Consider the following 9,038-nt stretch of genomic DNA (forward strand, 5'->3'; position numbering starts at 1 on the left):
TTCTGCCCAGTAACACTCAGAAAATTCAGTCTGGGTGATGGTGCTTCCCTGCCTGCTGTGCCACCAGGCTGCTTGAGAGGAAGGGGAAGAGCTTTTGGGGTTTTTTTGTCTTTAAATACAGAGATGCCTGAGAAGGCCACATCAGGCATAGGGTGGGGAATGAACCCTGGATTTTGGCCAGCAGAATGTTCTTAATAAAGAGCCTGGGTGGGATAGATTTAAGTAATAACACTTAAATATTCAGAGGCAAGGGACAGATGACCCAGTTGCAAGGGGCTCCCAGCACTGCAAAGGGTCTTTCTGCTATTTGTGTCAGCATCTTTTAACTTGTCTTCTCCTGAAGAATTGTCTTGAGGTTCTTTTCAGGCTGCTCTGTCCTAGGGATATAAAGGAGATCAGTTTGCTCTCATGGGAAGGACAGAAGGGAGCTCCAGGAGCCTGGCTTGGTGTGTGGGATGCTCTCACACACTCTGCTCTCGTGCCTCGACAAATAAAGGCATTTTTCATGAAACTTACAAAAAACCTCCTCTTTTGGAAATAGGTCAAGAAAATATTTATTCCCCTAAGGTGTCATGCCAGTATTGTACAGATATTTGAATTGATAGTAATTTTATTTTCCCCTGCTTTGTTTCTTTTTAAGCATATTCAGTGCGTTGTGTTGGGTTTTTTTCCCAACGATGTAGAGGCATTAAAAAGTGTATGGAATTGGTCCTGCTGGTCTCTCTTTCCATCTGGAAGTCTGTGCATCTCCTGGGGACTTGTGCTCTACAATTGCAATGCTCTAAATCAGAAGCAGTGACACTTTTTTCTGTATATCCTGGTCCTTATCAGAAAGCTGGGAGGGTGTTTTTTGTTCTCCAGAGGAGTTCAGGCTGGCAGTGGGAACAACTGCCTACATCAATTTAAACATGAAACTACCAGAATACAAAATGGTCATACTGGTGAGTTGCCTTCCCATTCTGCAGCCTCATCTCTGGTGTTGCTGGTGTCCCTCTGGGAAATAAGTCCAATGGTTGGGTTCTCCTGTAGATGGAGAAAGTGGTGGTGGCCAAAAGCTTGTGCCCTGCTGTCTGATGGAGCTCGGTCCTTCTGTCCTCCCCAATTAATCAGGAATCAGATGATACCTGTGTGTCTTCAAAGAGGGTTGGAAACTTCTTGTCTGCTCTTCAAATGTTTCATTTAGGAGGGCAAAAATTAATCTTGACTTCCTGGATACTTGATCCTGTAGCTCTTCATCTCCAGATCTCCTCAGTGTAGGAGCAGCGAGGGTCTTTGCTGTAGCACAGGGGAGTGTTTGGAGTGTACTTTGTGTAGGAGGAGGTTCAGGAAGAGGTTGTCTTGGTTGCTTTTTGGTGGGCAGCGTTGTCAATGGTCTGAGGTCTTGGGTCTGCGTTAAGGATGCAGCCAATCTACCCTGGTCTTTGCTGATGGGTGTTTTAGAGACGTATTGCTCTGTCTTCCTCACTCTTCTGTGGCAAGAATGAAGCCACCCACATCCATCAGAGCTGCTGAGGGGGCCACCACGGGACACATCTTCCATCCTTACCTCTGCTCCCTGCTCATGCAAACCCCTCTTCCCACCTCAGCACGGGTGTTGGAGCAGTGCTGAAGACCTGGGCTAAGATATGGGTCTTATTTCCCACCCGTGGGGAGGTTTTCCTTCTTCATTCCAAGTATCAACCGAGTGGAAGAGGGTGAGGTTGGCACGAGGCAGGGGAGGATGCTGTGAAAAACAGATACTGATGAGCACAGGAGGTTTGCTTTGCCTCCCCAAAGGGTCTTCTCTGGATATGGCATTGCTGTTGTGCCTCTTCACATGCAGAAACACTGCCTTGTGCATCTGTTCTGCTGGGCTTGGGTTTGTCAGGTCCTTGTAGGCATGAGGCTGGAAAGAAAGAAAGACCAAAAAAAGTTGAATTTAAAATGTCATTGATTTTTATTATTTTTTTTTTGTCTTTTTCTTCTAATTTAATCAATTCCCCACTGTGCTGTAAATTCCAAATGTGAATGGGAAATAATCCCACCAGTACAATAATTAGCATGTAAGCAGCAGATGAAGAAAACCCAAACTGCTGAGCTGATTGGTGAATGCTGACTGTTTTCTGAAATCATTTCAATAATCACATCTCCCATGAAAAAGAAGACAGGGCAGGGAGGAAGTCTTAAATTTTCCTCCAGCTCAATGTAGCAAAAAATGGTGTGTGCAGTGTGATTATAAAAGGAGATGAGGGAGGTGCTTGAAACTGAATTGCATATCTAAATATTGCTAATTTTGCAGCTGAGAAACTCAATTTCAGTTTATTTGTTGTTGGGTTTTTTTTGAGGGGGAGTAGGGAATATAAATTGTAAGTCAAATATCCATAGTTTTTTATAGGTATGATGGCAGTAGATGGTCTATTGGAAGAAGAAAAGATTCCCTTCCAGTGGTGCTTTGGTGCAGGATGCAAAAATAAGTCCACTGGAGGCCATTTAATAGTGACACTTGTTTCCATGCTTATTATCCAGCTTCTGGATGTTGTTGTTGTGCTTTGAAGGGATGGATGGAAATCAACATTTGGGAAGGGGTGATTTCAGAGCATCCATGAGCTGGGCACCCTCTTACCACAGGGAACTCTTTTCTGCCCTGACTTTCTCTGCTGCCTTTTTTGGCCAGTTCTGCCCCAAAGGTGCAAAGTCAGAGAAATCCTCTCTCTGCTTTGATACCCAACTAGTGTCATGTCCCAACAGCTCCAGGAAAGGTCACCTCTGCAGAGCTGTACCTGGCAGCTGGTGTAATTACACACCTGAGTTCACATTCAGTATTAGCAGAGATGATTTTATCTCCTAATGATGTTTTCCCCCCTCCTCCAGCAGCCCTGGCCATCTCCTGGCCATGGCCACCTCACCCTCAAGACTTCTTTTCCAACAGCAAAGGGCAGGTGATGCTCCTACCAGGCGTTGAACCAGAGCATCACCTTAGAGATGCTTTTCCATTCCAGTTTAAACTGAATTTTAGCAACATTTGCTAACTTGTGCTCAGTGCTTGTAGGCTTAAAAGTACTTAGAAATGGAGGGGATGGTTTGCAGAAACCCAGGGGTTACATTCCAGGGTAACATGCTGCCCTGCCAGGGTGAAAAATCCTGGTGTGTTTGGAGCAACCTTCTTGTTAAGGAGTTTGCAGGATCAGGGCAAACTGGAGGTGCCTGTGATGGGAAGTGCTGACTCTGGCATCATCACTCCAGTGATCCCGTGTGCCCCCCATTTTCGATGTGGGGAACAAGAGCTGCCCAGAATAACCCTTGGGGTGTGACAGCCAGGAGGCAGACCAGCTCCCAGGGAGCATCCCCAGCTCTCTGCCTCCCAGAAGCTCAGGATATGGTGACGTTATCAGATGTTCCTTAAAAAACAAATCAATAAATTTAAAAAACCAGGCCAGCCCAAGCGCCTTGAAACAGTATTTATGGTCTTGCAAACCCCAGCCTGGTGCTCTGTGGGAAGGTCTCTGAGTGGATCACGGTGCTGTTTTCCTTGCATGCTTTCCTGGTGCTAGAGACAGTCTCAAAGTCGTCTCACATTGTTTCATTTCCCCTCCACACTTCATCTTTTTTCTAAAAATAAAAGCTAATGTCAACAATCCTACAATCACGAATAAGGGAACGTGCGTGTCCTGCACCCCGTGAATGTTGGGGGTTTTTTGGTGAAAAGTGAGATTTAGCTGGGAATCACATCGTGAACTATAGAGAAAAATTGTATCTTTTAAAGCACCTCACTGATGGCCTTTTTAAAATGCCATTAATCAAGGTAGAGACTGAAAATACTCTCGCAAAGCAGATCCCAAGAAAAGTCACTTGAGGTGAGTAAATAAGTTGGCTTTTTTATTTTTTTATAGAAGCCAAAAAAAAAAAGGCTCATTGCTGCTCCCTGTGTGAAGGGTACCTTAAATACAGAGTGTCCTTCAGTGCTGACAGGCATCCCAAACACCTTTTATAATAAACCTCTAATTATAGCTTAGTGACTCCATAGGTTCTCTGGATCAGCTTGGGAATATTGCAGTGAAACCCAGGGAGAATATTTATATTTTTTGCAACTGATGGATGAGCCAGATTTAGAGCTGGACCTGGGGAGTGTGGTACATGGTACTGTATTTATAGAATATTGTAGAGTTGTGCTTGCTGCTGGATGATGTAATTTTGGGGGTTAAAACTGCATTTTGGAAAATATTTTCTGAATGCATCGGTGTGGATTCTTGAATCCAGAGTCCAGCTGAGCTGGTGGGACAAGGGTTTGGCTGGTGGCCAGCTCCTGCAGCCCAGGACTATCTCCTGGTGTCTTGACATTTGGATTAAAAACAGAACCAGGACTTAAGTGAAGATCTCAGCTTTTTAAAGAAAAAAGACCTGCAGAGTTTCACGGTTACAGAGAAAAGCTGGAAAATGGGAATTCTTGGGCAGAGAGGGGTAGGGAGGTGCCCTCTTCTCACCACCCTGAGTTAGCCTAGTTATTTCCCAGACTAGGAGTTGGTGTCATGGTGTTCAGGGCTTGACTTACAGATTTAGAAGTTGCCATGGCTGATACTGGCAAGTTGATTTCTTTTCTCCTCTGTTTCTTTATTTCTTCCCTCCTTCATTTAAATACTGTCTCCTGGGAGATTCCAGCTGAAACCTATTCACTGCTGAGATGTTTCTTTTCCCCTTGTGCTGTGGATGCCAGGTCTGATTTGCCTGTGGTTTATTTCTGGCAGGAGAGAGGGGAGAGCAGCAGGACAGAAGAGCTGTGCTTGCTGTTGGGTGTCTTGTATGGGCTCAGCCCCTCTTCCACAGGAACAGCAGAGCTCTCTTTGATGCCAGCAGGACTTGTCCTCCTCTGTCAGGACCTTAGCATTCAAGGCCAGGTTGGCTGGGGCTTGGAGCAACCTGGTCTAGTGGGAAAGTGGGAGGTGTCCCTGCCCATGCAGAGCCCAGTTGGACTAGATGATCTTTAAGGTCCCTTCTAACCCACACCATTCTGTGATCCCCAGGTTTTGATGGACCTGCCTCACTGTGCTACTGAGTCAGAATGTCTATTTCTATTTTCCTTGCAAACTGAAAGCAGAGGTTTGTGAGACAGCTGATGTGACCTGATGGTTGGGGATGACAGCAGGCAGCTTTCAGCTGGTGCAGAAGCTCCTGGAGAGCTCTGGCACATGCTATGGGATAGGGAGAGACCACAGGGATGAGGTTAGAGAGATGAGGGGGTTGAGGGAGAGCAGAGCTAAACCTCCTGGGTTTTTTTGGCAAGGTTAAGTGGCTAGATCATGGACACACACCCTGACTAGGCAAACAAAGTGTCCCTGTTCAGCTGAGCTCCAAAGTCTACGCTGCAGCCACTCAGGACCTCGGTGGCTCCGCTCCTGCACGTGTAGCTGAGCCCTGGCTGAGGAGCAACGTGGCACTGGGGACAGCAGCTCTACCCACAGTTTGTTCTGATGGTGCTTCCAGGGATGAAGTTCACAGAGTGTTCCCCCCTGCAAAATATTCTGAAGTCATCCAGTGAAACTGCAAAATCCTGAAGCTGGATCAAGCCCAGAGATAATCCATCAAAGGTTCCTTCTGCCTGGCCATCAGTCCTTGAAAACCTGGATCACATTTTACTCCTGCTTGAGAATTTTCCTCCTTAATCACGTCTAGACCCTTATCTTCCATTCTTCTTTTTCTCCCAGATGAAACCTGAGGTTGTCACGACCCCAAAAACTGAAGCTTCTCCTTGCTGATGCTCCCAGCAAGAGCATCTTTTTTGGTGGGGTTTTTTTTTAGTTTGCTTTCTCCAAATATTTTGGAGCTCGTGATAAAATCTGAGTGGCTTTGGCAGCGCCACTTTGGGTGCTGTTTGTGTGCCAACCCCTGCTGAATACAGCTTTTATCACAGATTTGTAACAGTAGCTGTTGGAGGGGGAGCTTCACAGGAGAAGTGCTTTCAGAAGAATGCTTTTATAAAGGAACACTGTCCTGCATAAAGAAGAAATAAGTGCCTTGCAGGGGAAGAAAAAAAAAAGAAGAGCCCAACATTTTTCTTGTGTTCATGTTGTAAAATTTGCCCATTAATTTGGGAGAATAAGGTTTTGCTTCCATTTCTAGACAATTTTGTTTGTCCACTTTGTACAAATGAGCACTGTTGTGCTGCAGGCATTTTTTTGGAGAGGGAAAAAAAAAGAGACATTTTGATTCTGACTAAGAAATGCCAAAATCCTTGTTTTGTGTAACTCTCCCCAGGCTGAGTCCCAGCCAGGTCCCTGCAGGAGCTGGGACTAGGACCCAGCTGCCAGTTTGCTCAGACAGAGCTCATTTGTAGTGGGAAGAGAAAACTGGGGAGACCAAAGATGGGTCCATTTATTTGCTCCACCTCAAGTAGGAGAGTTTAGGCAGAAGACAAGGTAGGGTTTCTGAGAAGCAAAGGTTGTAAGGGAGCCTCTGGGTGGGGGCTCTGGTGTGCTCAGCTTTTCCATCTGCCCTGGGTCCTGCTGACATCCCCTTCATATTCACTGTTCATGAGCTGTTCCTGGTCTCTGCTGGGCATTTATCAAGGGCAGGGACATCAACCTTGTCCTCCTGCATGTTTGCCTCACAACTAAAAATGGTTTTCCTTTTAAAAAAAAAAAGGATTTAAAAGTACATTAGCATCTGAAAGTGTTTTGGCTGCTGCATTTCAGCCAACACCTGAGGATGCTCTTACTGATCATTCCCCCCAAGGAAGGGGAGTGTGGCACTTGGCTCCATTTTCAGTTTTGGTTTGAATTGTCACACACTGTTCTGCAGTAGCCATTCACTTTCCCACCTCTTTGGCACAGAAGCAAGAGAATAAAACATTCAAAGAAGAATGTGATTATAATCCCATAAAAATTGACAGAGGAATTTGGCAGTGGTTGCAGCCCCTGAATGTAATACATAATCTTTTATTCATTTAAAAAAAAATATTAGATTTCAAGCTGACAGTTTGAATGACAAATCACCTTAAAAAAGATATTGTGGACTGTGTTAAAACTGTCAGGGTGGTTTTTCATTGCTAACTCTGGTCCATGCACCAAAAAAAATAGGATCCTTTGGCTTTAACCAATTTGTGTTATAGTAGTGTCCTTACTGCTGTCTCCTGGGCTTTTTGATACCTGAGTTAATGGCAGAGCTGCCCATCCCAGTGTGCTCAGGGGAATTTCTTAGTCAAAGGGGTTATTTTTTGGGGGGGGGGGAAAAAAATAGTATGTTTTGCTTTTGTTGTCCCCTTGGTCTCCCAAAACCTTGGTGAATGGGACCAGTAATTGCAGCTGGAAGAGGCTAGAGATAAGGGCACAGAAGCTGTTCAGATAAGTTACTGAACATTTTGACTGTTATTCAGCATGGAAAGCAGTTCCCAGGGGACTGACAAGAGTTCCTCATCCCAGAATATCCCAGCTGACAGCAGGAGCTGGAGCTGACGAGGCAAAACCCTGCAGGAAGTGCAGGAATTGGAGCTGCAGTTTCCCACCTCCTGCGGGGTCTGGAGGCTTGAGAGCTTTGGATGAAAGGGAAAATGGTGCTTTTCTGTATCAGCCAAAATGGATAATCACACATGGTCAGGCCTTGTATAAATCATGGAACAAAGCAATGATTTCTGCTCTCAAATAATAGTAAAATTTAGATATTTCTGTCCCTTGTGGTCCTCAGAGCATCCTTATGGGCAGCAAAAGAAAACCAAGAGGAGGGGGAGTGTCCTCTGCTGAATTCTTTTCTTGCAGCAAGAAGCAAACTATTCTTTGCTGAGCTTTGAAGCTTGATGCTGCCAATGCCCCTTGTTTTAAATCCAACCTGAATAGGATTTAAATTTTTTCAAAACTCTGCAATAATTTTAGCTTAATAGGAATAATACCATCATTCCTTCTCTTTGCAATGGAAAAAAGGCTAAGGTAGGTGTGTGTTGGACCATGTCTCTATCTGTTTGTAAATTCTTGGAGATTGGGCATAAAACTCATCTCTCCTTTGCTGAAAATAAACATCCTGGATTAGATAAACATGTAGTGCAGAAAGCTGGAGGAAAGTGTCTTCTGGTGCTGGCAGGAGGTCCAGAAGGTTGTAATGATATTGACTGGAGGTCTAGAAACTGCTGGTCTGAACAAACTTAGGTTGTTTGGCTCTAGATAAGATGAGGGAAGGAGGAACTATATCTCCAGGTGCCTGAAAGAGAAGAGGATGCTTTCAGCATTCACAGTGCATAGGGCAGGAGGTCACAGTCCTAAAATTATAGAGAAAGGAAGCTCAGATTTAACGTTGGGCAATAGGTTCCCTAAAAGTAGCAACTGGATTTGATGGTCTGAAGAGCTTGTGGAGCATCAGTTGTTGGAAGATGAAAATGACTTGGGCATATCTAATATTTCTTGATGGTCATTCTTGTGCTTTGAAAGAACAGTTTATACTGCTGCAAGTGGGATTTGTCTCCTTGCTTTCCTGGGCTCCCACAGCACTGGCAAGGAGTGGTAAGGCTATAAAGGGTCATTTTCCATCTAAAATAAGCAAGAGATGACTAATTATGTTCTGGAGCTTAAATTTTCAGGCACTGAAATTGAAGTGACTAAAGATAATGTAAGTTTGCATGCCTCTCTACTGCAGCAGGTGTTGGCTAGAAATATTTTATGCTCTCTGAGTCTAAAATTGAATGCTATGGATGTTAAATTATATAACTTGCCTCTGTCAGTGATGCAGCCTTTCCAGAACACTGGTCCTCTTGAGTGGGAAAAGACAGAGGATGTGAGTGGTGTTGCCTTTAGTGTAGCTGTTTCTCTTTAAAGAAACATCAGTAAAAGCAAGTTCCCAGCTCTGTGTAAATACAGGAGAAATAGAAACAGACCCTTCAGAGCTACTAAATGGTAATTTGTCAGTCCCTTAATTGTACCTGGGGAATGGGAGCCTTTTTAAACAGTGTCCCACAGGCAGCAGAGCCTGCAGGACTGGATGGTCTCTGCTGGGCTGTCTCAGAAGGTCCCAGATGGCTGAGACATGTTTCCTCCATGTGCATCCTTTGCAGGTCAGGACTCTGCTCTGCCATGTCCTCTGCA

This window comes from Chaetura pelagica, unplaced genomic scaffold (assembly GCF_000747805.2).
Source record: "Chaetura pelagica isolate M959 unplaced genomic scaffold, ChaPel_1.0 scaffold275, whole genome shotgun sequence".
Lineage (NCBI taxonomy): Eukaryota > Metazoa > Chordata > Aves > Apodiformes > Apodidae > Chaetura > Chaetura pelagica.